The sequence below is a fragment of the Phyllostomus discolor genome, chromosome 9 (genome assembly GCF_004126475.2).
Source record: "Phyllostomus discolor isolate MPI-MPIP mPhyDis1 chromosome 9, mPhyDis1.pri.v3, whole genome shotgun sequence".
Classification (NCBI taxonomy): domain Eukaryota; kingdom Metazoa; phylum Chordata; class Mammalia; order Chiroptera; family Phyllostomidae; genus Phyllostomus; species Phyllostomus discolor.
Window position 1 is genome coordinate 35,034,261 of NC_040911.2, and position 26,511 is coordinate 35,060,771.

The 26,511-nt window shown below is 43.8% G+C and overlaps 1 protein-coding gene and 1 long non-coding RNA gene across 4 annotated transcripts in view; one reads left to right on the forward strand and one right to left on the reverse strand.

The window, feature by feature from the left end:
• Positions 1–26,511, forward strand: part of KCTD1 (potassium channel tetramerization domain containing 1) — a 180,728-nt gene that overhangs the window by 109,447 nt on the left and 44,770 nt on the right. The window lies entirely within an intron of this gene.
• On the reverse strand, positions 1,921–7,302 carry LOC118496694. The gene is made up of 3 exons (XR_004899251.1): positions 6,758–7,302; positions 3,107–3,293; positions 1,921–2,222 (listed from the first exon to the last, which is right to left on the reverse strand). It is a non-coding gene; the product is annotated as an uncharacterized LOC118496694 (long non-coding RNA).

A 26,511-nucleotide genomic window follows, 5' to 3' on the forward strand; every position in this document is an offset into this window, starting at 1 on the left:
CAGCTATGGGAAATAAAGTCAGTTCGCTCACAGTTGTTAATGCTATTCGGGAGCTCACATCTGTTCTGGTTCAAGCACAATCTCGTGGGTTCATTTTCATTTAAACTTAAAAAATACGCTCTGAGAGGGCAAAGTATAGTTAAAGAAAGGGTATAAAGGTACCAGCCTCTTTTTCCTTCTTGGTAATTTTTTTTCAACCAGTATATTTCTCTTGGTTCTTATGTTGTCTTCCCTTGGGCTTTACCCTCTGTTTTCACTTGAGCAGGGTGTGGACAGAACAGAGAAAGGAAGAAGGGTTTTGATCTGAGAAACATGATAGAGCACAGAGCACGAGCAAAAGCCCAGGGACAGAGAAGAGCATAGATATTCCAGAACATTCCAGAACAGAAAGGACGTGTGTGGGCTTTGTGCATAGAGAGGTGGTGAGAGAGAAAGCTGAAGGGGCTCAGCAAGGACCCTACGGTGTCTCGTCCACGTTATGGTTTCAAACCTCCTGTTGTGTTGTGGGCAGTTATGGAAGGCTTTAAGCAGAGGAGGACAGAATGCACCTGGTTTTTTTTAAAAAAACAGGTTCTCCTCGGTGGAGGTGTGGTCCAAGGTTGCAAAGGAACTAGAGCGAGGGTGGAGACTATGCTAAGGAGTAAGGTGGCAGTAGCGAGATCGGAGAAAGGAGAGGCCGCAGGCCACGGACCTGGGTGTTGGGGGGCGGAAGCGTGGGCATGGATGGGCGGGGCGAGTGGAGGTGCTGTCTATTGAAATGGCCACTGCAGGGGCCCGGGGGTGGGAGGGGCATGGCGAGCTCTGCTTTGGAGGTGTTGAATTTGGAAGTTCACCAGTGTGTAGATGATAACTGCAGCTACTTGGGGTGGATTATTTTGCTTAGAAAGAAATTGTAGTGGGAAAATACAAGAAGACCCCCCAAGAAACGTGAATGTTCAGAGGCAGGGCAGAGAAGGAGTTGCTGGCACAGAGCCACAAGGGAGAGGGGCGGGTCGGAGGGGAAGGAGGGCGCTCCTGGGGCACAGCCGAGCCCAGGTGGTGATCTGTGTGGTTACTGCAGCTGAGCTTTCCGGTGAGATGAGGCCTGGGTGTGTGTTCTCTGGCTTTACCAGGAAGCCTTGCGTTCGTGCCCTCTGCGGGGCAGTTTTGTGAGGTGATGGGCAGGGAGCAAAAGTCATGCTGGAGTGAGCTGAGGGAGCGATGAGAGGTGAGGAATGGTAGCAGCCAGCGGAAAGGGAGGAAGGGGGCTTCTCTTCGGGTTTGACTGCCTGAGAGAGAGAAATAGAGAGAGGGAGGAGCCAGGGGGAAGTGGGGGTTGGAGGTGAGTTTGTTGGGTTTCTGTAGGTTTTATGTATTTTTAAGTTGGGAGAGACCCGGACATGTTTACAAGCTGATGGGAGGGAGGCAGTAGAGGACGAGAAGGACAGGTGGTGGCAAGATCTGTAGGACAGGTAGAGTGACTGGCTTGGGTTGTTTCATTAATATTTTATTTCCTTTTGTAAAACCACGGAAGGAAAGACTGGCCCAGGCTGGACTCAGCTCTGCAGCCTGAGCTGCCTGGATTCTCCTCACAGCCCCTCCTGGATTCAGAGCTCCCTGGGGAGTCGAGATTCCTGGTCCTAAAGGATCTCGCCTCCCATTTGAAGGATGGTGGTCTTTCCACCCTGTGCAGAAGCCAGACACACACCGAGGCCTCATCCCACTGGAAGGCTCAGCTGCATTAACAACACAGACCACGCCCTGAGCCCCTGGGCTCCTGGGCCCCTGTACCACTGTTCACCCCCTTCCCCTCCCTCTTCCCCCGCCCACCCAGGGGTGGCTCTATGCCAGGAACTCCTTCTCTGCCTCTCCTCCTCCCCGTTTAGGAGGGGAACCTGAACATCCTTTGTATTTGAACTGAGTCAGTGACAAAGCAGAGGATCAAGTTCAAGGCAGAGGCCCATTTAATTGGGGGGGAAAAAAAAGCTAGATAAAATAGGAACAATGTCTGGAAATGTTTCTCAGACTAGAGGAAGAATGGATGAGTTGCATTCTGTGCAATGAACATGCTGGGTCCTGAGTTTCTTGGAATTCCAACAGACTCTTGTTAGTATCATTTAACTGATTTGAAGTGTCATGCCTGTATATCCAGAGAGACAATTTCTAGACTTTGTTCTGAGTTGGGCTTGAGTAAAGTGGATGTTCATAAGGGAAAAAGACACCCTTCTATTAACTGTTTTTTTCTGGGAAAAAAATTACTGTGATTTACAACGTGTAATTTTTTCTTAATTAATGAACTTTATTTTTTAGAGCAGTTTTAAGTTCACAGCAAAATTGGGCAGAAAATTCAGAGGATGCCTTTATATACCCTGACCAGCAAATGTACTTCCTCCCCTCCTGTCAGCACCCCCACAACAGAGGGGTGGTACATTGTTACAATGGATGAACTTAGCCCCCAAACTCCGTAGTTCACATTAGGGTTCCCTCCTGGTGCTGTGCGTGCAGTGGGTTCTGACAAGTGTACAAGAGCGTGTACCCACCCTTGCAGTGTGGTGCGGAGCAGTTTCACTGCCTGAAGCCCCTCTGTGCTCTCTCTGTTCATCTCTCGCTTCCCTGCGCGTGTTTGCAGCAGTCCTCTTCCGAGTGAGCAAAACTGGAGGTCTTGATGAAGCCTTAATGATACCTTTGTTTTGGTTTGAGTACCTTCGTACACAAAGGAAAATTCAGTCACAGACCTGGAGTTATGACTTTAAAGCAGCGATTTTCTACCCTTTTCAGCTCATGGCACACATAAACTAATTACTAAAATTCTGTGGCACGCACAAAAATATTTTTTTGCCCATCTGACAAAAAAATAGGTATAATTTTGATTCATTCACACCCAACAGCTATCATAGTGTTGGCTGTTGTCGTTTCTTATTTGACAACCTAAGGGAAAAGAAGTCAGTGCCCCTGAACACAGTCAGGTACTGCGTGTTTTAAATATCCTTGTGGTACACCAGTTGAAAATCACTGCTTTAAAGCAACAACATCTAAATTCTAGCTTTACTCTTCTCTCTGTAAGTATTCCTTGCCTGCCTTTCTAGGCTTTCAGTATGAACATTACACCAGAAGCTTTTTTTCTTACCTCTTTGGGGGATGGAGGAGAGGGCAGAGCAACCCACCCTTGACCGTGGCCTCCAGCTGAGGATGATTCGTGGCCTCTCCGTGGCCTCTTCAGTGGATTGTAGTGCACCTTTCTGTTCCCAGAGGGCTGAGGAGGGGAAGCTGTGGCTTCTGGAAGGTACTGACAACAATGTTCATGGCAGGGATGCCTTGAGAAAGAAAGACAGAGAAAGGTGGTTTGGTGAGTAAGGGGTTAAAGCCACTGAAGTTCAGGGCCATGCTGTTTACTCATTGCTACTTTGTACAGAAAATGTGTTGCTTTAAAGCTTAGGGAAACTGGTTAACTGTAAATTCTGACTTTCAAAACTTGCTGGGAAATGCACAGGGTGAATTGGGCCAAACTATCAGTTCTTCAGGGAAGGGCCCCCCCTCTGCCTTAAGCCTCTCTATCTGTGTGCATAACATTCTCATTACCAGTCTTTATGCAACTCTCCTGGGTTCCCAGCATCCCTCGGAGGCCTTGGAGGAGGCACAGTGGAGCAGGAACTGCTTCTCTGATGTCACTGTGCCCCACTGCCTGACCTTTGCTCCCTCTCGTTTACCAGTATTCATGTTTACCTGGTACTTTCCTATGGACTGTTTTAGACTCATTAGATTTGATGGGCTGCTTAAGTTTTCTAATGCTTAGTAAAACATACTTATTATGAGTATTTAGAAACAGGAAAACAGCCATCTACACACGCCCTAAAATAACCCTGCGTCTCATTGGAAACGGCGTCCACCACAGCCTCACAGAGCCGGCGGGGACCCCCAGGCGTCCCAAAGGTTGTGATGGGTGGCCCAGGAGACTCATGATGCATGTGAGAGGGGGTGCCCCTCCTCGAGGTGCTGGAAATGTCTAGGAGGGGCTGCTTCCTTGCTGGTCTCTCACATTCAGCTCACTCACAGTTTTGTGCATTCTTGGGTTTTTGTTTTCCATCCAGAAGAAAATGCTGTTAATGGCTGTCCTCCTGCCCCCAGGGCTGCAAACTGAGGGCCCCTGCCCGGAGCTGGGGGGGGGGGGGGGTAGAGATACTCAAATAATATCCATGTATCTCAACTACTCTTCACTAAACACCTAGCGCAGGTGCTGTGGAGGCTCTTGAAATGGCAATGATCCACCAGACTGACTGACATTCTGGGGGGCGTGAGCCAGACTGAAAGGGTATGAAATAGGTATCAGCAAGAAAATATGATATAGTAGTAAATGTCCTCCAGAAAAGAAAACAAAGGGATGTGACAGGTGGTTGTGGGTGAGTGGGGCTGCTTTAGATGGGGCCTTCAGGGAAGAAATCTCAGCCACGAAAAACCTTCCAGGCAGAGGAAATAGCTTGTGCAAGAGTTTGGGGAACTCCTTGGGAAATACCAAGTTCGTGCAATCTGACTCTAGGGTGCAAAGAAGGGAACGAGGTGGAGTGGCCGCTTGGGCCTCCCTGGAGATGGTGGGGAGTCGGGAACACTGGCTTCCCTGTGTAGTCTGATCGTGGAGGTCAGCCCAGAAACTCAACGGTCTGCAAAGTGGACCAGAGAGTGTGCCCCCTTGCAGTTGACCATGAGGCCCCAAGCAGGTGATGCAATCTCCTCACTGCATGTGCTCTGTGAGGATATTAGCAGCCCTGCCTCCTGAGGGAGGTGCCTGTAGGTCTGCCAGTGTCTTCCTTACCCCCTAAGGCCTTCTGGAAAGTCATTACTGGTGGAAGGAAAGTTGCATTGGGAAACTAAGCCAAGATTGCAAAAGTTGGTGTTGGGATAATTCTGTTTTTCCCCAGACTCCTCAGAGGGAGGCTCTGGAGACTGGTGGCTGGATTTCCTGGGAGAGAGATGTTTTAGGGGAATGAACTCTTGATATTTTCTTTTTTTCCAGAGGACTTTTTGGATGGAGTTCACCCACGCAGTATTTTCAGACAGTGAGATTATTAAGGCCTTTTGTTCAAGGAGGATGGGAAGTTGTGGCTGTAACAAATAACTCTGGAAGGGCATATGTGGTGTGCCTTTGGATGTTTTTAAATTAAAAAAAGTCTTATAATTTAACGCAGGTACATGTTAAAATTTTAAAATATGCCATGAAAAATAACTTTGCCTCCTACTCCTGACTCAGGCCCCCATTTTCCTCCCTGGAGACAACCACTGTTACATTTTCTTAGAAATGCAGACATTTAACATGCATCTTCAAACATATCACATGCCTCCCTTATGCTTTTTGAAAGGCAGAGCTTTCTTAACTGTTTGAGTGGGTGGCGGTTGCTCAAAGGTTTGGAAGGAGTAAGACAAGATAGAAGATGGAATCGTGTCATGGGGATATTGATTCCTGACCATGAGTGAATTTGGGGGCTCATATAATAATAGAAATCGTGGCCAAGGGAAAAAATAAAAATCATACCCACAGTTAAATGAGCTAATTCTGTCTGCAGAGATAGATAGAATGTTTTGGAAATACCATGGGACCTAGAATATTCTCGTTATGTATACTGTAGGGGAATCTTTTGGTGTCTTTTATTCTTTCTCTCACCATAGCCTGAAATTGGTGGGAGAAGCCTGTGGCACCTTCCCCTTGGCACCCCTGGCAGGCAAGTGTGGTCTGAGAGTAGGGGGCACGTGCAGTCCCCAGTGACAAGCAGGACCCCCTGCTAGAACATGGGCAGGTTACACCGACGAGGTTCAGCATCCCAATCCAGCTGTCAGGGTGAGCACCTCACCTCCAGGAGAGGGGAGCAGGGCCACCCGGGCATTCACATTGGCATTAAAAGCCACTCAGATAACAGTCAAGAAGTTCCTAAGTTAGCACCTCCCTGCCCCCACCCCTGTGACCCGGGCCACTCCTGAAGCCCTCAGATCCTGTTCTGGATGCCAAATAATGTCCAGATTTTCTTCCCACAGCCCCTTGAGATATTAAAACATTGATTCTTACCCATGTATTATAGATGTAGAAATTGAGTCTTACAATATAGGCAAATCCGTTGTCAAGTTCAAATAGAAAGGAAGTCAGTGTGCACAGTTAACTGTCCTCAGAGCAAGTGCGGGGAAGCGCTGGTCCGGCGGCAGTGGGTGTCGGTCTGCACAGAGGCTCCCAGGGCCGGCACACCTGGGAACAGAGCCATCATTTTGGAAGCCCTGGATGAAAAACCCGTTTAACTCAGTGTTTTCCAAGTTTTTTTGATCATTAACTCACCACCTTCTCCACCTGGTAATATCTAACAGTACCATTCCTCGTAACATTTTGGGAAACACGAGTTTACCACATCACCAGGAAAAAATGTAATTTTTTAGTAACTTAAAAAAATCTCTCTCTGTAAAAGTCTATTTGTACTATTTAAAATAACTTACGTCTAATTATTTTACCTATAACAATTTAGGAACTGCTGAAGGCACTCACACAGCCGTCAGCCACCAGTACGATTTTCTGATTCATGCAGCAGCAGACAGACACCACAGGAGGTGCTGGGAATCTGCTGTGGGTCTCAGCCATCTCCTGGCTTTGTGACTGGACCAAATTACTCAACCTCTGTAAACCTCAGTTTCTCTAGCTGAAAATGATGTTAATTATTACTTTATAGTCAGTGCAAAAATTCAATGAATTGACACAAAGCACTTGGCACGATGCCTGGCATGTAGTAAATGCTCAGAAAATACTAACCTTTATTATTCATGAGCTCCATGCAAATTTGCTGTTCAGCACAGGCTGGTAGATAAGATTCTTGTCTCAGGGATAGATGCCATCGAGATTTGATTACACTTGAGAAAACTGTAGTTGGCTATGGTGTCCAATCTTAATGTAACCGGAGAAAAACTGTGCCCTATTGTATTCGTTCCTAGGGCTGCCATAACAACATACCACAGACTAAGTGGCATAAACAGCTTGAACAACAGAAATGTGTTGTCTCACTGCTCCGAAGGCCAGAAGTCACACTGTCTCCAGGGCTGATTCCTTCTGAGGGCTGTGAGCTCAGCTCTGTTCCAGGCCTCTCTTCTGGTTTCTGGGGGTTTTCTGTCCGTCTTTGGCGTTGCTTGGTTTATAGTCACATTGCCCTGATCCCTGCCTTCACACTCACATGGCATTCTCCCTGTGTGCTTGCCTGAATCCAAGTTTCCCCTTCTTATAAGGACACCAGTATTGGATTAGGTCCACCCTACTCCAGTGTGACCTCATCTTAGTTGATCACATCTGCAAGGACCCTGCTTCCAAATAAGGCCACATTCTGAGGTGCTGGAGGTTAGGACTTTAATGTCCAAATATTTGGGGACACATTCAATCCACAGCTGCAGTGTGGCAGGTCAGTCCAGTGAGAGCATGCAAGAGAAAAGACTTGGTCATACACAGTTGGGAAATTTTGTGCTTGCTTTTTTTTTTCCTTAGAACTATTTTTTCAGTCATCTTTATTCAACAGAATGCATGTGTTTTAAGTGTGCAGTTCAGTGAGTTTTGACAAATGCATACACCCGTGTAACCATCACCCCACCCCAATCAAGGTATAAACCACTCCTGTCTTTCCAAGTTTTCTCCTGTCCGTCCCCCACCCCCATGCCCCAGCCTCAAGGGAGTCACTGTAGATGAGCTCTCATGGTACCTTTTCTCACATTTCATAAAAATGAAGTTATACAGTATATGTATGTATATATTCTGTGCTAGCTGGTTGTGGTTTTTTTGTTTTTGTTTTTGTTTTTGTTTTTTTTGGCATATGTCTCCTTTTAAAGCAAGCCATTAATCTGCAGGAATCTAATGTAGACAGTTTTAGTAACCATAAACCCAGTCCTTAGAATTCTGTAACTAGATGGAACATAATTTTGATAGGCCTTTTAAAAACTTTATTTCCTTACTATGCCTGTGGTCCCATATTAGACACCTCATACCCTCATTAAGTCCTCACATCAGCTTTGTGAGATAAGTATTCTTTTCTCCATTTATAAAAAGAGTCATTTTCTTTGATTGCTGCTACCTGGAAAATGGGTTTAATTGAGGAAAAGTTCAACGTTTGCCAAGATTAGAGCTTCACAATATTGGAATATGCCTGTAATAGTGTTTTTAGTGAAGTGTTACAAGGTCATTGTGCAGATGCAATGAGCATGTGATGTCGGATGTTGAGTATGGTGCCTGACACTGAGGCCCCCGAGTGCCATTGTCATTACCGTTATTGGTGGACTCAGGGGCTGTCACAGCTGGAGGCCCTCTGTTATAACCCAGGCCCAGCTCTTCACCCTTCAGAGCCTGGAACAGTCCACCCTCCTCCGGAGCAGGGTGGGCCCACCAGAGAGAGGGTGGTCCTGCCCCCTCTTTCATTCTGTGCCCTAGCAGGGCTGCCTTTTATGCTTTTCATTTGTGACTAAATCATAAGCTTTCCCTGAAAAGAAAAGGTTCCCCATGAACAACTGTGGTCACTGCCCTGGAGGAGTTCTGCCTCCTCAGTTTGGGACAGGAGAAGGTTTAGTGATCTCGGGCCGCGGCAGGCCGCTGCAGGCCGCTGCAGGAGTATGGCACGCAGCCCTGCAGACATGCAGCCTGCGGGCAATCGAGGCAGGAAGTGCCAGCCCACCGTGGAGCTACGGTGATGTCCGGGTGCAACAGTCCCAGGACTGTTCTTACCCATCTCAGTATTTCCAGTGCCAGCCAGGCTGGGGTGACGTTTGCAGGCATACGTCAGTCCATTATTTCACACTGTCTTATTTGGGACACATAAAGCCTTTTAGAGGTAAAACATGGAATTGGTTAGCGCCATCTTTTTAGCAGTTATTTTAGTTTTGGGGCTCTTTTGAAGTTCCAATTCGTCGTATTTTTTTATTCCTTACCCTTCATACCACTTTTCAAACATGCGTGATGAAGGTCTATTAGCAGCTGTGTTGACATCCTCCTCAAACTAATCTTCCAATTGTCTTCATATAAATCTTGAAGAAATAGCAATTTCAGCGTAAGTGGCAATTAAAAAGCAAGAATAATACTTAATAACCTCTACAGGGGTACCTGAGGTACTCTGTTATGGAGCTGTAGCAAATACTGTTCGCTGTCAGTAATGTAGATGGGCTGTTACCCGACTTCCATTTCGTTCCACAAGGTTGCGCAGGACCGCAGTTCTCTCTGGAGAGGCGGCAAGGAAACTGCTGGGCACACGTGTGCCTGGAGGCAGAGACCGCCCGACCCTTCTCAGCGAGGGGCTCTGAGCTGTCTCCCTGAGCCTCAGTTTCTTTTTTTTCGGGGAAACATCACGGATCAGCACTTTTCCAGTCCTGAGTGCATTAAAATATTAATATGCAGATTTGTTACAGAGCTGCTAACTCAGATATGATCCTGTGTTATAGATGAACATTAATTTTGTTAAGCGTATTGTCAGACTTGACATTGAGGACATACCCATGCTGTAATTAGGACAGGTACAGTGAACAGACTCCTGCTAGAGAGCTGTCTCATTAAGACTGAACTGAATTGACTTTAATGCTTTCTTACAACTTTTTACATTAACAGTAACAAACAGCAAATGGTTCCAAGTATATAGACTTTTACCTTGAACAGCTGCCGTCTCTCTCCACAATGGTTATTTTTACATTTAAAGTATGCTCGTTTCTTACCTCATCCTATCTTCTTTATTACCATCTAACTAAATTATATTAGTGCAACCAAAGATAGCTTTCAAGAGAGAAGTGGTAATCACTGTTTAATTTGTTTAACATTTTAATTTTGTATACCAATTACATGAAATAGGATATCAAGAACATTATTAGCAGGTAAAATAATTCTAGTGATGGGATTTATTTGAGTCCCAGTTTATATAAATGGTTGAGTGAATATTAACACTCAGATCACCTTCTCCAAATGGTGGTAAGTAGGCCAGCAAGTTAAGTGCCATTATTATGAACTTTATTTGATTACTTTTTAGGACAGAGTCTCCATTAGAAGACCAGTGCGTTTTCAGATGTAAAGATTTAGCATGGTGTGTGTGTGCATGTGTGTGTGTGTGTGTGTGTGTGTGTGTGTATTTCAGCAGAACCCTTTTCCACAAAATATTGGACTGACTTAGAAATGAGTAGTTAATATTTCAGCATCACTGTCATACTCGAGTCTCATCTTTTGCATATTTGTCATACAGAAGAACTACAGAAAGGACGGATGTATTTCTGAGGGCACTCGCATTCACACGGGAGTTCTTTAAGCAGCGGCCAAGGCCATCGTCAGAGTTAGGAGTTTCTAAAGATCTGCTAAAAACACTACATGTGAGATTTAACAGAATTAAAACACTACATGTGTAAGTTTGGCAAATTATTCACTGTCTTCATTGAAATAGAAGTTGTACTTACACAATTTGAAAATAAAGTAAAAGCAACCTACTATATTTGGCAGTTAATAATATCAAACATTTTTTGATACGTGTGTATAACAGATCATGTGTATTGTCTTTCTCAGCAGAAAAGGAATATTGGCAGAGTTTAAGTTTCTGGATACAGTCAGTCATCCCTTGGTATCCATGGGGGAATTGGGTCCAGGAACCCCCCTGCTGTAGGCTCCAAAATCTGTGGATGCTCAGGTGCCAAAGAATAGCCCATTGCAAAATGGCGTATATTGATGCATACAGTGAGCCCTCCACATCTGCAAATTCCCGACTGTGGTTGAATTTATGATGTGAAACTCACAGATAGGAGGGCCAACTGTATTTGTGTAGTGTTGCACATTATGCAGTGTAAAATAAGCTGGGATCTCACAGCAAGTTCAGAACCACTAGGAAACAGGGAACAGAAAAATAAGAATGCTCCCTGGTTGGGTGGCTCAGTTGAAGGGAATGTCATCCCGTATAGCGAAAAATCACATTCCATCCCCAGTCAGGGCACATACTTAGGTTTCAGGTTCAATCCCTGGTCAGGACGTGTACTGGAGGCATCCAATCAATGTCGATGTCTCTCTCTCTCTTTCTCTTTCTCTCTCTCTCTCTCTCTTTCAAATCAATAAATATATCCTTGGGTGAGGATTAAAAATAAAATAAGAATGGTTGCATGAGTGATATATGTACAGACTGGTATTTTGTAAATATCCCTTACAAATAAGCATTAAATTCTTTAAAAATAATTATTATTTGAAAACTCTTAAACTATCATTTAAAATAATAGCTTGCTTTAAAAAAATTTATTTCAGGCATTAGGTAAATGCTTTTCATAACTTTCTACTTCTTTACATGTAGTACTGATTTTTTCACGACTACCATAAAATGCATTACCCTCATCATAACTGTGGGGAGACTGAGGCACAGAGCAGCTGAACTGCCTGGCAGGCACATGGTGGCACCAGGATTGAAGCCTGCCCTCTGGCCTAGGAGCTCATGATTCCATTCTGCCTCTGTAAACCATTGCCAGTGTGTTGTGATTTTATCAAGAGTAGCTATCAATTCACGAGGTTATACCATAAAGTATTTTACTTCATTTAAAAATGTTACTTTTATCACAGAATAAACGTCCACCCGGGTTATCCGTAACAAGTCTCAGCGTCCCTGTGTTTGACTAAAGTGCTGCTGTAGTGCCCAGTTACGGTTCATGGAGCGTTCTGCCTGTTTGAACCCCAGTTAGTGTGTTGTTTCCCCTTCTCCTGTTCCCTACACCAGAGTGGGTCTGATACCTTATACGGTGATTGGAGAGGAGGGAAAGGAGTCTCGGTGAAGGGAGGTGGGGGGTGGGGGGGCTCAGGAGTACCCACCCACCTTTTCCATGCTCTCCTGGAATTCAGTATTTAGTCATTCAGCAGTAGTGTCCACTAGATGCCAGGCTCTGTGCTGAAGACTGGGAAACAGAGAACAAGACACAGTTCCCATACCCATGAGCCTGCAGTCCAGTTGATGTCCAGGGTGATTCTGAGGAAATTCTATTTGTGAGAACCCTTCATTCTGGATTGGGACTTGGTGGGTTTGACTCTCTGGTGCTGACCAGCCCTGCCCCACTCTCCTGGTCTGTCCCTCACAGCTGCAGGGATCCAGAGCCAGCCCCAGAGGGCTGGTTTGCTGCCGCCTTGTCATTTTTCTAAACCTCAGCAATACCAACACCCCTAACGCCCTACTTCTCGGAGTATGGACGGCTGACCCTGGAGCTTCCTTGCAGCACGGATGTTTTTCCTAGGCACTATGACAGCTTCTCCTTTTGGGAAGTATGAGGTGTTTATTTAAAAAAAAAAAAATCCCTTCCACTGTACTAGAGTTTAATTTTTCCTTAGTTGACATTTGTGCCTATTAATGCCATGAGATTGTTTTTCTTTTTATTTGATGGATAGGATGGGTAGGTAACAAATCAAATGGCAGTTGAGGGCCATTGCCCTACAGGGGAAAAAATCACTGAGATCATTTACTGGAAGGAGATCAGAGCACTCAATTATAGAGCCTTATAGACTTGCTTTGTCATCATCAGTACTGTTTATTCATTTTCTGCTGTGTGCAAAAATAAAAAAGTATTTCATTAAGTACTGTGGGGGGTTGATAGGAAAAATAAGTAGCACTTACCCACTGACTTCATTCTGATTGTATCTGTAGGCTTTCAATGGATGCCTGTAATCCTCCATGCAACAGGCTAGCACCATTTATCTGTGAGCTCATTTGTCAGTGAACTTTCTGTCTGGGTCAAGGATCTACATGGTTCCCTAAAAATTAGGCTTCAGCCCCACGATCTTCAGAAGGAAGCAGTACAGAGAGGGATCATTCAGATTTGTTATCAAGAAGATCATAGCAAATTGCAAGAACTGGAAAACCTTTTAAACCCTCCTCCTAAACCTCTCTCATAGCTACCTACTTGGAGGGATCAAGTAAGATCTTACTATGGAATAAACAAAGGTTGCTGTGGGCAAGTTCATAGGGATTTAAAATTGACCTCTGAGTAGTCAAGTGGACGGGGGTGCTTGGAAAATGAGGAGATAAAACTAGTCCCATCCACCCCACTTCCCCCAACACAGAGTTTCTTCTTGTCTCTCCTGTATTTTTCCTTCCCATTTGTTTCTCTTCCCATCTCTCGCCACATCACTGGCCTTTTGTTCTCACTTTCTGCCCCTCTTCCATTCCTTTTCATCTTCTCATTTGTTTTCTTAGCCTCCATAACTTGAGTTATTTTCTGTCCCTTTCTTCTCTAGCATTGACCACTTTCCTTCTTAGGCAAAATTTCATGACCCACCTCACCCCACCACCCCTGCCGTGGCATTACGTACCATGTCTTGTGGTTAAATAACCATCTAATAAAGTCAAGCTGGGTTTTTTAAGAATACCAAAGACATTCTGCCACACGTTTTGCTTCCTGGAGCAGAAAGGCTCCGGTGTGATGCCGTCTGTTGCCACAGGCGAATGAAAGGCCTGTTTTCAGAGCGATCCAAGTCCTGGTGGATCAGACACCACCAGATTGCTGCAGTCTGAGACAGCACATTTGAGACAGGAGAACGCAGGCTTGGATCCCAGATATTTTTCTTCTCACTTTAAATCAGCTAACTTTTTTGACCTTGGGCAATTAGTCCACATATTCCTGCCTGTTTTCCTTCTTTGCAAAAGAGAGTATTGGCTTTGGCCTCCTCCCTCTCTGGCCCTTTTATAAGACTGACAGGTTATGATTGTTTATAAGGTCTTTGGCATTCTGGGATCTCATGGGTAACTACTTCATATGCATAAGGTGCTGGATAAATTTCAGGCATGATTTTTTTCCTAATGCATTTCCATTTTTGTACCATACTTTTCATGCTATGCAGGTTGAACTTTAAAAAGTTGGTTTGTTTTTTCACTCTTGTTGGTATTTATTTTAAGATATTTCTCCCAGAACATAGATGTCTCCTTTATAGTGTGAATATTGTAAAGAATGGCTTGTTGCAATAAAATACCAAGGAGGTTGATTATATCACTGCTGTCTTTACTGCTCATTCATATTCACCCTAATCTGTGCTTTCTATGCTACTTCCTCTCCTCTCTGGTCCCAAGCAGGAAGTTTCGTCAATCGATATCCCATCGAAAACATCCTGGGAAATAAGCACTCATAACAGGGCTAGCGGTTCAACTGCAGGCACTGTTGGCTTCCCGGGGTCTCTGGCCACAGTTGACTCACAGCAAACCCGGCTTTGGCCACCTCTTAAGGAACAGAGCAAAAGCAGCCCATTGATTCACTTCCACTCTTATTTCATACCAGTTCGGATGAGAATAATGTAATTCACATGGGAATAATGTAACCAAGAACCAGAGTGACCCAAGCAGCCAGAAGAGAATCATCTGTGCGGATAAAGATACCCAGCACCAGGTGTCACCTAGGAGAGGCCTTTCTGGCGAGCCCCCGGACCTGTGGCATGCCTCCCCACACAGCAGCCCACCCGCCCCTGCCCCTGGTGTGTTATAAGCACTGAGACCACCCCCTTCAATCGCCCCAACCTTTTATTATTCAGTGTGTCTTTTTGAAAAGATGACACTGGTTCTGCATGTAAGGGATTCTTTACTAAAAAGTATCTGTTTTACATTATAATACCAAAACAGTTCTTTTTCTATTTTTGTAGGGGAATCTAGAAAGAGATACCTGCTTTCAGACAGCCCTAGTATTAGAACAAGTGCAAGATGTAAATAAATAAACAAGACTCCAGTGAAATGGGATGAAGTCAAGAATCTGAAGGAGGCCTTCTGCTCTCAAGCAGCATGTTTTATTGGTCGTCCCCTCCTGTCAGTGAAGGCAAATAAAAAGCGGTAGTGATTAAAATTCATCTTCCTAATCAGCCAGAGAAAATGCTGTGATTGTTGAGAGATCCCTCTGTGTTGGCTTCTTTGGTTTTTTTATTTTTTCACCGATACTTTTGAATGCCTTTCATTTATTTCATGACCACATCTCCCGTCTTTCAACGGGATTTTAAATTCCAGTTCTGACCTCCTCAAATGCTAAGTTTCTTAAGACATTCGAATCTCTATGGTTTACACTTTTTAAAATCATAACATTGTAGAAAAATCAGGACTGAAAACAAGCGTAATGGACCGACTGATTCACCTGCATGTGTTGTAAATGGGAAAACATGGAGTGAGAGACAAGAGAGTTTGCCAAGGCCGCACAGCTCATCCGTCAGCTGGTGCAGCTGTGTTCTCTCGAATCCTCGGGAAACTTTCTGAATTTAGAAACCTTGATCGATGTGAACACCACGAGAAGCACTGCGACTGCTTTCCTCTTTAAAAGGCAATTGGGTCAGAGTTGGGAGTGCGATCCTTGTAATGTGGAATTACCAAATATAGGTATGTCTTAATTTAAAGTAATGTGCCCCGGATTCATAAAACTGAGAATGGTGTGTTCCTTGCTATACCAAACTCTCGCTTGCCCCCAAAATGATTCCCTTAGGGGTGTCAATAAATAATTTAAAGCACAACTTGACTTTTAAACATTTTATTTGTATGGGGATCTCCTGTCATCAGGAACTCCCTGTGCATGTAGCTAATTCCCACATTACACTCTCAACTCCCTAAAAAGGTGACTTCCTCAGTGTCCCGCCCAGCACCAGAAAGAGAGGCTAGCCAACATTTTCTGAATGAATGTACAAGAGAGCAAATAAACTTCTTGAACACACCTACTATGCAAGTTAGAGTGAGCCAGTATATTTACAAGCCTGTGTATCTTAATTTTTTATTTTTTTTATGCAAACAGTCCAGTAGGCATCTAAGAGTCTTAAGAAGAGGTTCCCAGGGACTCAATTAAGGTTAAAAGGAATTTAGCTATTGACACTGCTGGACAAGGAATTTTTATGACCACATCCAAAAAGTCAATAAGCCAAGTTTATTGTCTGTTTAGAGGCAGATGTGCCCTGTAGTTAACATCTAGGACTAGCAGTAAGAGGAGTAAATAAAATGACAGGTCTCTGTGGTGGGGAAATAGAGTCCATGGTGGGGGCAGGAGTTCACCTCCTGGGCCTGCTGGCTCTTGCCTTCTGTGTGACCACTGGTCATCCTTCTAACCCTCTAGCCCTGTGTTCATCCTGGAACAGACCAACTGGAAGAATGGGGGTGGACTAAGACAGACCTCTCCCTCGTCTTGTGAAGGCAGAGCACAGATAACCTAGTAATGGAGAGTGGCAACCTCATCCTGGTGCACAATGGCTAGCGTGTAACTCTCCCAGTCAGTTCATTACTGGATAATTACAGGCTGAGCTACTTCACCTCAGAGTCAACTTCCTTCTCTGTGAAATGGTGATAACACTTAACACTGTGCAGAGGTTTCTGATTTCAGACTACAAAGCCCTGTGTGAGCTCTGGCTACTACTTCATTGCCAGCCTTTGCTGCTTGCATCCTCCACCTAAGAGTGCGTGTACAGAACACCGGCCTCTCTGAATGCAGGTGCGCACTTACAGTTTTTAACATCTTCCTCTTGGTGTGTTTTAGATCTGGGAATGGAGGGGAGCTGGGGGAGTGGTCAGATGACCAGATAGTTGGAAACCATAGGCTCCAGCCCTTTTCTATCAGTATCGAAGTAAATGGACCTCTGTGTCAGCTGAAGATGACTTACCATGACCTGAGGCCCATCCAAAGTTCCACATTTTTCTTCTCTGGCAAGAAAGTAAAAGGAAAGGAAGTACTGTCCCTACATTCAGTTTCATTTCTGTATTTCTTTATTCATTCCTTCATTTAAAAATACCCCCCAAATCCTGATTATGAAGGTAAAATATAGCAGTATGCCGAGTGTTAGTTGATTTAATTGGGCAATAAGTTTCTCCCTTTTCAAAAGCAGCATTTTTAAAAATTTCAAAAGCAATAAATGTTCAACACCATAAAGCACAAAAGAATAAAAACACCATCAAAATCTGCTTGCAACTTCATCACCTGGTCCTAATCCCTAGTGATATTAGGTGTGTTTGATTCCAGAATTTTTTATTGGTACGTACTCATACTTTTGCAAAAATGGCCTTTCTGTTTAGAGTCATTACAGAGACTGCTTTCACTTCAGTGCTGTTTTAATTGCTAAGAAATTAGTAACATTTATAGTTGAGCTAGAGTGTGTATTTAAAAATACTCTGTGAGCCCTGACCAGTGTGGCTCAGTTGGTGTGGCGTCATCCCGCAAAGCAAAAGGTCACTGGTTCCATTCCCAGTCAGGGCACATGCCTGGGTGGCAAGGCTGTCCTCGTCGGAGAGTGAATGAGAGGCAGCTGGTCATTGTTTCTGTCTCACATGAATGGTTCTCTTCCTCTCTTTCTCCCTCCCTTCCCCCTCTCTAAATAAAATCTTTAGAAAAATAAATAAAAATACTCTGATGTTTCAAGTATATTTAAAAATATCCAAGAAATCTAATTTAAAAATTAATCCAACTATAAAAAACAGCAAAATCTATCAAAATGTTCTCTTTTCAAGTTCACTTTCCTTTTGGGGGGAAAAAAACAGGGAAATTTTGTCAAACAGTCATTCTTTTCATGGTGCCAGCTTGGTAATCTTATAAGGGAGCTTCTCAGGTACCTATTTCTCCAGGGAAAAGAAAAGAACCAAAAGGTGTGTTGAGGGCACTCTCTGCACGTCTGGCAGAGGCTGTGCACGGAAATAAACAGTAGTAAGAAGAGTAGCATTTTGCTATTTCACATTAGGATGTGATTGCAGATTAATTTAACGCAGATGCAGTCATTTTGAAACAACCTTGAAGCCCCTATTTTTGATTTCTGTTTTTTTAAGCTATGAAATTAAGATTTTGATCTGAAAAGAAAAATCAATGCAGCTCAAGTGCCATTTCATTTAATGAATTTGCTGTGATGATTTTGGTCTCTGCTCCCTTTCATACCCGTTGTTCAAAGTGCATAACCAGCATCTTGCTATGATCTCCTATTTTTAGGATTTATCTGTATATCCCACAGTGTAATGTTTTGTCAATATAAAATGCTGTCTTTCTCACCCATGGATCTTTACCTTCTCAACTACTTTGCAAGTTCTCTGAACATCTTACTAGAACCATAGAAGTCTCCCCTGTACATCCAGTCTCCCCTGTACATCCGGTTTGTCAAATTTCATTTTTCACGTGCAAAAGGAAAGCAGCTTTCTTTATCCTCCTCTGTGCCACACGCTGTGTTGTACGCCTTCACACACATGTTCTGACTTTCACTGCTGGCTTTACCTTTGGATAGGGTGGGGAGATTCATCCCTGTCTTAGTGATGAGGAAACTGGAGTCCAATAGGTTTGGTAGCTTCTCCAAGATGACACAAAGGCTGAGCCTGAGCTCAGACCACATCTTTAGATTCTAAAAACCACAGTGCTTTCTCTGGTCCCCTCCAGGTATTCTGTATAGGTGACTTATCTAGCCATATGCATTGTTTTTCCTTTTAAAAATGTTTTCCTTTACTCTTTTTGGCCAGAAATCTTTCTTCAGTAGTATGCTATATACTTGCCAATCTAAGATAGTTCAGGGTTCAGTTTTGGGATGACTTAATTTTGGATGATGTTTGTGTGGGCTGAAAAACCAATGACCACACTTGTTACACGAATGGATGCATTTAGAGTCAATAGACTCTGTGAGTTTGAAGGCAACTCCTGTGAATGAAGTGAATGGAAGATTTCGTATCAAATTTGGATGTTCAGAAGACTTTTTGTTCTGATTCTCTGCTGACTTCAGAGGTTGACAGAACCTGTCCTCTAAGTAAATCATATGTGCAGTACTCATTGTTCTGAAAGCACTTCTGGGGCTTTTTTTTAAACTCATGAAATTATAAGAAAATGTTTTTTTTCTGTCTTTAGGATCATTCTTCTATTTATTTTTAATGTATTTTATTGATTATGCTATTACAGTCCCCCTTTATTCCCCTCCACCCTGCACACCCCGTCCCACCCACATTCTCCCCTTCAGTCATGTCCATGGGTCGTACATATACGTTCTTTGGCTTCTACATTTCCCTTACTATTCTTACCCTCTCCCTTCCTATTTTCTACCTACCATCTATGCTACTTATTCTCTGTACCTTTTCCTCCTCTCTCCTCCTCCCACTCCCCTTTTGCTAACCCTCCATGTAATCTCCATTTCTGTGGTTCTGTTCCTGTTCTAGTTGTTTGCTTAGTTTGCTTTTGGTTTTTTTTGTTTTTTTTTAAGATTTTATTTATTTATTTATTTATTTATTAGAGAGGGCAGGGAGAGAGACAGAGAGAGAGAGAGAGAAACATCAACGTGCGGTTGCTGGGGGTTATGGCCTGCAACCCAGGAATGTACCCTGGCTGGGAATCGAACCTGGGACACTTTGGTTCCCAGCCCGTGCTCAATCCACTGAGCTACACCAGCCAGGGCTTGCTTTTGTTTTTATTTTAGGTGTGGTTGTTAATAACTGTGAGTTTGCTGTCATTTTACTGTTCACATTTTTTATCTTTTTCTTAGATAAATCCCTTTAACATTTCATAGAATAATGGCTTGGTGATGATGAACTCCTTTAACTTGACCTTATCTGAGAAGCATTTTATCTGCCCTTCCATTCTGAATGAAAGCTTTGCTGGATAGAGTAATCTGGGATGTAGGTCCTTGCCTTTCATGACTTGGAATACATCTTTCTAGCCCCTTCTTGCCTGTAAGGTCTCTTTTGAGAAATCAGCTGACAGTCTTATGGGAACTCCTTTGTAGGTAATTGTCTCCTTTTCTCTTGCTGCTTCTAAGATTCTCTCCTTATTTTTAATCTTGGGTAATGTAATTATGATGTGCCTTGGAGTATTCCTCCTTGGGTCCAACTTCTTTGGGACTCTCTGAGCTTGCTGGACTTCCTGGAAGTCCTTTCTTTGCCAGATTGGGGAAGTTCTCCTTTATTATTTGTTCAAATAAGTTTTCAATTTGTTGCTCTTCCTCTTCTCCTCTGGTACCCATATAATTTGGATATTGGGACATTTAAAGATGTCCTGGAGGTTCCTAAGCCTCTCCTCATTTTTTTTGAATTCTTGTTTCTTCATTCTGTTCTGGTTGAATGTTTCTTTCTTCCTTCTGGTCCACTCCATTGATGTGAGTCCCAGTTTCCTTCCCATCACTATTGGTTCTCTGTACATTTTCCTTTACTTCACTTAGCATAGCCTTCATTTTTTCATCTAATTTGTGACCAAATTCAACCAATTCTGTGAGCATTCTGATCACCAGTGTTTTGAACTGTGTATCTGATAGGTTGACTATCTCTGCCGCTTAGTTGTATTTGTTCTGGAGCTTTGATCTGTTCTTTCATTTGGGCCAATTTTTTTTGTCTTGACGTACCTGTTACCATTGAGGGGTGGAGCCTTAGGTGTTCACCAGGGTGGGGCATCCCAGTTGCTGGGTTGTGATGTTGTATGTGGGGCAGGGGTCCAAGAGGAAGCAATGGCACTTGCTCTGCTCTCTGCTGGATTTCAGTCACTCTGCTTGCTTCCCACAAGCAAACTGGGCCCTTCTGGTGCTGATTCTCGGGTGGGTGGGCTTGTGTATGTTCTAGGACCCTGTGGGTCTCTCCAGTGAACTCTCCTGTGAGGCTGGGAGTTTCTCCCACTGCTGCCTCAACCCCCACAGGTGTTTTCAATCAGTGGTTTGAGGCTTTATTTCCCTGCACTGGAGCCCTGGGTTGTGTGGTCTGTTTTGTTCCAGTTGTTCCTCCCGGTTTATCTGTGCAAGAATGTGGGCCCTCCCGGTCCACCAGCTGCAGCCTTGCCTGCCCCACTCACACAATCCACACCTCATTGGGCCCTCCAGCTTGGCATGAGTCCTCTCTGCCCGACTCCACCCTTCCTACCAGTCTGGATGAATGTGTCTTCTTTAACTCCTTGGTTGTTGGACTTCCATACAGTTCAATTTTCTGTCATTTCTGGTTGTTTTTTGTTTTTAAATTGTTGTTGTCCCTTTTTTGGTTGTGCAAGAAAGCACAGTGTGTCTACCTACGCCTACATCTTGCCTGGAAGTCAGGATCTTTCTTCTATTTAGTTTGTCAGTAGAAACCATAGAGCTTGACACCTGGTTGGAGCTCAATAAATAATACTTGAATGAATGAAGAAACAAATGAGGCCTCTTACAAAATACACTAACATTATGGTGGAGAGTCTCATTATATGATTAAGTAACTCTGGTCAGTAAAGTGATGTTTCTCTACAAAACCATTATGATGAGTCCAATAGGATTGTGTCAGTCCTGAAATAATACTCCCGAGGCAACCACAAATTACCATCCTAGGAAGCGGGGTCCTTGGCTAAGGTACTTTGATTACAGTTTGCATGCCCTAAATGCTTGGCCAACTTTCCAGAAATAGAATTCATCAAAACACTCTATGCTCCTGACAGTCTGTATAATATACATGCTTGCTTGAGCATGTGTGCATGATATGTGTATGTGAACACGTGTGTTTTAAACCAGGTTGAAATTCGTGGAAAAGTTATGATTTGTATTAAATTCCTCTGCTGCTCTACTGAATGATAAGAATTACAATATCAAAAGATATAGGTAAGTTTTTTACTATTGACATGCTTTTCTGGAAATATCCCTAAGAAACACATTTCTTTCCCCAGTGAAGGAGGTAATATAGTCTGACTTGGTCGTGAAACCGGACGTAAGACAGGGGCATACATTCATAACAGACAAAGTCATTAACACTCTCCATTTAAACTTCAGCTCCATTGTTCAAGGCAGTGCCCCTGGGGCTCCTGTTTGAACAGCACACAGCTAGGTTAGATTTAGGAGGCAAATTTTTCATTAGCTTTTTCCGAAAGATGCCTGAAGTCAAATCCGTTGAAGGATTTTCCTACCAAAAACTCATTGCTGCTACTCAATGTGTTGGGTAGGTGAGATGGATGACTAAGCTACAAGGAAGCCAAAGAGTAGAAGCAGCTGGGAAATGGGAATGTTAAGGATAAACCAATCAACATGCCAGGATGATACATCCAGGATAGACATAGGGAAAGGAGAATTAGAAATAAAACCTCAGATGGCTGTTTCACGTCAGAGTATTTTAGTCAAATTTGGTGGATCCTATGGGAGGACATAATAAACATTGTTTTGGATTTTTAGAAAAAGCAATATTTCACACAAATTTAAATGAATATCTGAACAGAAAAGTGTTTTGATTGGGGGAGTTTTTTACAAGATTATTTTTGATTGATTTTCTTTTATTTTGTTAAAGTACATTTTATTGATTATGCTATTACAGTTGTACCATTTTTTCTCCCCTTTCTCCCCCTCTGCCCTGCACCCCTTCTCCCTCTAGCATCCCCTCCCCCCTGCCCCTGCTTAGTTCATGCCTATGTGTCCTGCATGTAAGTTCTTTGGCTTCTCCATTTCCCATACTATTCTTCACCTCCCCCTCTCTATTTTGTGCCTACCATTTATGCCTCTTATTCCCTTACCTTTTCCCCCCATTCTCCCTGCACCCCTTCCCCGCTGATAACCCTCCATGTGATCTCCATTTCTGTGGTTCTGTTCCTGTTCTAGTTGTTTGCTTAGTTTGTTTTTGTTGTTGTTTTTTAGGATCAGTTGTTGATAGTTGTGAGTTTGTTGTCATTTCAATTTTCATAGTTTTTATCTTCTTTTTCTTAGGTAAGTACCTTTAACATTTCATATAATAAGGGCTTGGTGATGATGAACTCCTTTAACTTGACCTTCTCTGGGAAGCACTTTATCTGCCCTTCCATTCTAAATGATAGCTTTGCTGTACAGAGTAATCTTGGATGTAGGTGGTTGCTTCTCATGACTTCGAATACTTCTGTCCAGCCCATTCTTGCCTGCAAGATTTCTTTTAAGAAATCAGCTGATACTGAGAAATCGGCTGGTAGTCTTATGGGAACTCCTTTGTAGGTAACTGCCCCTTTTCTCTTGCTGCTTTTAATATTCTCTCCTTATCTTTAATATGGGTAATTTAATTATGATGTATATTGGTGAGTTCCTCCTTGGATATAAATTCTTTGGGCCTCTCTGAGCTTCCTAGACTTACATGTCTAGTTCCTTCACCAGATTTCCTTCATTATTTTTTTAAATAAGTTTTCAATTTGTTGCTCTTCCTCTTCTCCTTCTGGCACCCCTATGATTCAGATGTTGAAACATTTAAAGTGGTCCCATAGGTTCCTAAGCCTCTCCTCATTTTTTTGAATTCTTGTTTATTCATTCTATTCTGTTAGAATGTTTATTTCTTCCTTCTGTTCCAAATCATTGATTAAAGTCTGGTTTTCTTCCCTTCACTGGTGGTTTCCTGCGTATTTTTTCTTCATTTCACTTTGCATAGCCTTCACTTCTTTCTCTGTTTTGTGACCATACTCAGTGGTCACTGGAGCCCTGGGTTGCATGGTCTGTCTCATTCCCCAGTTGTTCCTCCCAGCTTCTCTGCATGCAAATGTGGGACCATCTGGTCCACCAGCTGTGGCCTTGTCATACATCCTCACCTCCAGGCATCCCATCTCCACCCCTCCTACCAATCTGGATGAATGTTTCTTCTTTACCTCCTTGGTTTTGAAGTTCCATACAGTTCGATTTTCTGGCAATTCTGGTTATTTTTTGTTTTTAAATTGGTTGTTATTCTTCTTTTGGTTGTACAAGGAAGCAAAACATATCTCTTATGCCTCCACATTTGCTGGAAGCTCCAAGAATGATTTTCTTTTAAAGTAGAACTTAGGAGAGAAAGGTGAATAAATCTTAGGTATCCATATGGAGACAACTGTGTAACCACCCAGATCAAGATTTAGAACTTTCCTAGCTCTCCAGAGGGCTCCTTCTTGCTCTTTCCCGGTCAGTACTTGCCACAGGTGGCCAGTGTTCTGAGCTTTGTCATTACACGTTCACCTTGCTGTCTGCTACTTCGTGTGAATGGAGTCACACAGAATATGCTTTTGTGTCTGGCACCTTTTCCCAGCACTTTCTCTGTGAGATCCACAAATGTTGTGTGTGCATCATCATTCTTTTTCCTCACTGTGTGGCTATTAATTTCTTTTATTTTCATAAAATCAGTAGAGAAGGGAGACAATGTTAGAAGGGGAGAGGGAATGCATGTGTTGCCTTTGTACTCAGTTCTAAAACACCACTGTCTCTCTGTTTCCACATGAGTGATAAGTTCATGTTTGTCATGATTTGGGCTTCATGTATTAACAAAATCCAAGCGGAGTTTACTAGGCTGTCCAACATAATAGCCACTAGCTACCTATGGTGGCCTTAATTAAAATTTAAATTAATTAAATTAAAATTAAAAATTCAGTTCTTCCGTTGTATTAGCCACACTTCAAGGGCTCAGAGAGCTGCAGGTGGCTAGTGGTTCCTGTACAGAAAGTACAGTTTTGCCATTATTGCAGAAAGTTCTGCCGGATGCTGCTGTTTAGGAAGCTGGCTATTAGCTCCCTTCCTCGTCATCTTACTCTTTTCCAGACATAAGGATGTTGTGGTGTGTTTTTTTATGGTAAATTATCATTTATAGGTGACCCTTGAACAACATAGGGATTAGGACCACTGAGCCCTGTGCAGTCAAAAATTTTATTATAACTTTTCACTTTCCCAGAACTTAAGTTGTCTCTTGGTATCTGTGGGGGGTTGGTTCCAGACTCCCTACAGATCCCAAAATCCAAGGATGCTCAAGTCCCTTATATAAAACGGTGGAGATCAGTGCATATAGCTGGTGCCCCACATCCGTGGACTCCCAGCCACAGATCAAAAACAGTAGGGGTGTCTATTGAAAAAAAATCTGTGTGTATTGAACTGCATAGTTCAAATCCTTGCTGTTCAAGTGTCTACTGCACTTCTGTGGTTCTCAGACCATGATGTTACAAGCTTCTGTTCCCTGCGTTATCCTCCACCCTGGGAAGAAGTATACTCTCCCACTTTGGGCTTGGCAGTAGTACTTGGAACCCTCCTTCTAATGTCCCACACTCACTGGTCAGATCTCAACATAGACTGTCTCCAGGGAACCTTCCCGGTCCCACCTCCCCGCCCTCAAGCCTGGGTTATGTGTCTCTTCAATTAAGAGACTATAGAACCTGGCCTCCCTGCCTGGTAGTAGGTGCTTGTTCTCTGCTTCTCTCTCCCACTGAACAGCAAGCCCGGTAAGGCCAAGGACCAGTCTGTCATCTTTGGTGTTGTAAGCCCCTCCCTTGGCACAGTGCCCGGCACATAGGAGCTGTTCATAAATAATGTGGAAGGAAGGAACATGGACCTGCGCAAGGAAGGGGCAGTGACTGAGTGGCTTAGTGTTAGGGCGGGGCTCCTCTCCCCTGGGTGAGGAGCCCATTTCAGAAGGGGGTTCATCAGAGACAGCCTTCTGTCCGGCCACCTTTCAGAATACACACCAGTGCTCTGGGCTCTTTCTTCAGTAGTGATGACGCACATCTAAATCATCAGCACCCCTTCCTGGTTAAAGTGTACGGTTTTCATTTTGTGAGAAATATATGAAAACGCATGCAAACCGAGATGATGATGGGTGAGTGATTCAAGGGAAGGGCCGATGGGAAATTAGAGTTGAAGAATGATGATAATATGATAGAAAATTCTGCTGCATCTATCAGCCGGCAGCTGCCCTTGGCATCGTGGGCCGAGCAAGTGTCACCAAATCAACAACCTCATGGGGAGGCAGCCGTGGAAAGTGGAGTGGAGGGGTGGGTATTCTGTCAGATTAGGTAACAGAAATCCCAATTCAAACTCACTTTAAAAATAAATTTATTCTCTCAAGTAACAGAAACCTTGAGGTAGGCGGCTCAGAGTTGGTTGATCTGGTGTCCCCATAGTGTCGGTGAGAACCCAGGTTCTCCCCCGCTCCCCGCCGGCCCTTCTGAGCGTTGACCTCCTCCCCCTCCCCAGGCTGGGAGGGAAATGGCTGCCGCCGGGACGGGCGTCCCATCCTCATGTCTAGATGAAGAGGAGAAAGCGTCAGCTCCAGTCACAGGTGAGGGACGGGGGTTGCCAAAAGTGTCACCTAAATCACCTGCAGTAGACACAGTAGATACTGAGTAGCCCCTTGCATGCGCCAAGACCTCCCAGCCCCAGGTATCCTCCCCCAACCCCAGCCTGTGGATTTTAAAAGTGCTGTCAGCCTGCACCAGTACAGAACATACTGAATGAAAACCGACTCCTTTAGCTAATGCCAGTTAATGCCTTAGAAGGGACCTTAACTAAGGAAGGGGACACTACAGAACAGGAAAAGCTTTCAGAGATGGAAAGAGGATCGGAAAGAGCTGGCTGGGCCCACTGGAGACCTGGGCAGCCCGAGCCCAGCCATTCAGGAAACGTCCTCCTTGCCTTCGGGGGTTAACTCCCCTCCCTGACCCCAGCTAAAGAAACGCTGGCTTAATTTTAAATTTAGCAATATCCATACATTTATGATTTACAGTGTAAATGGCATATAGTCTGAGAAATCTGGAATCCTTCAACCAATCAGTTATGCTTCTTTCCCTCCTTCTGGATAGACCTCGCAGTGTTCGAGCTGTGCCGAATGAGGTCACAGTCGAACTGCAGTATTAACCCTGCAAATCTGTTCATTTTCGCCCAAGCACCCTCCGGCAGGATAGAGAATGTGTCCA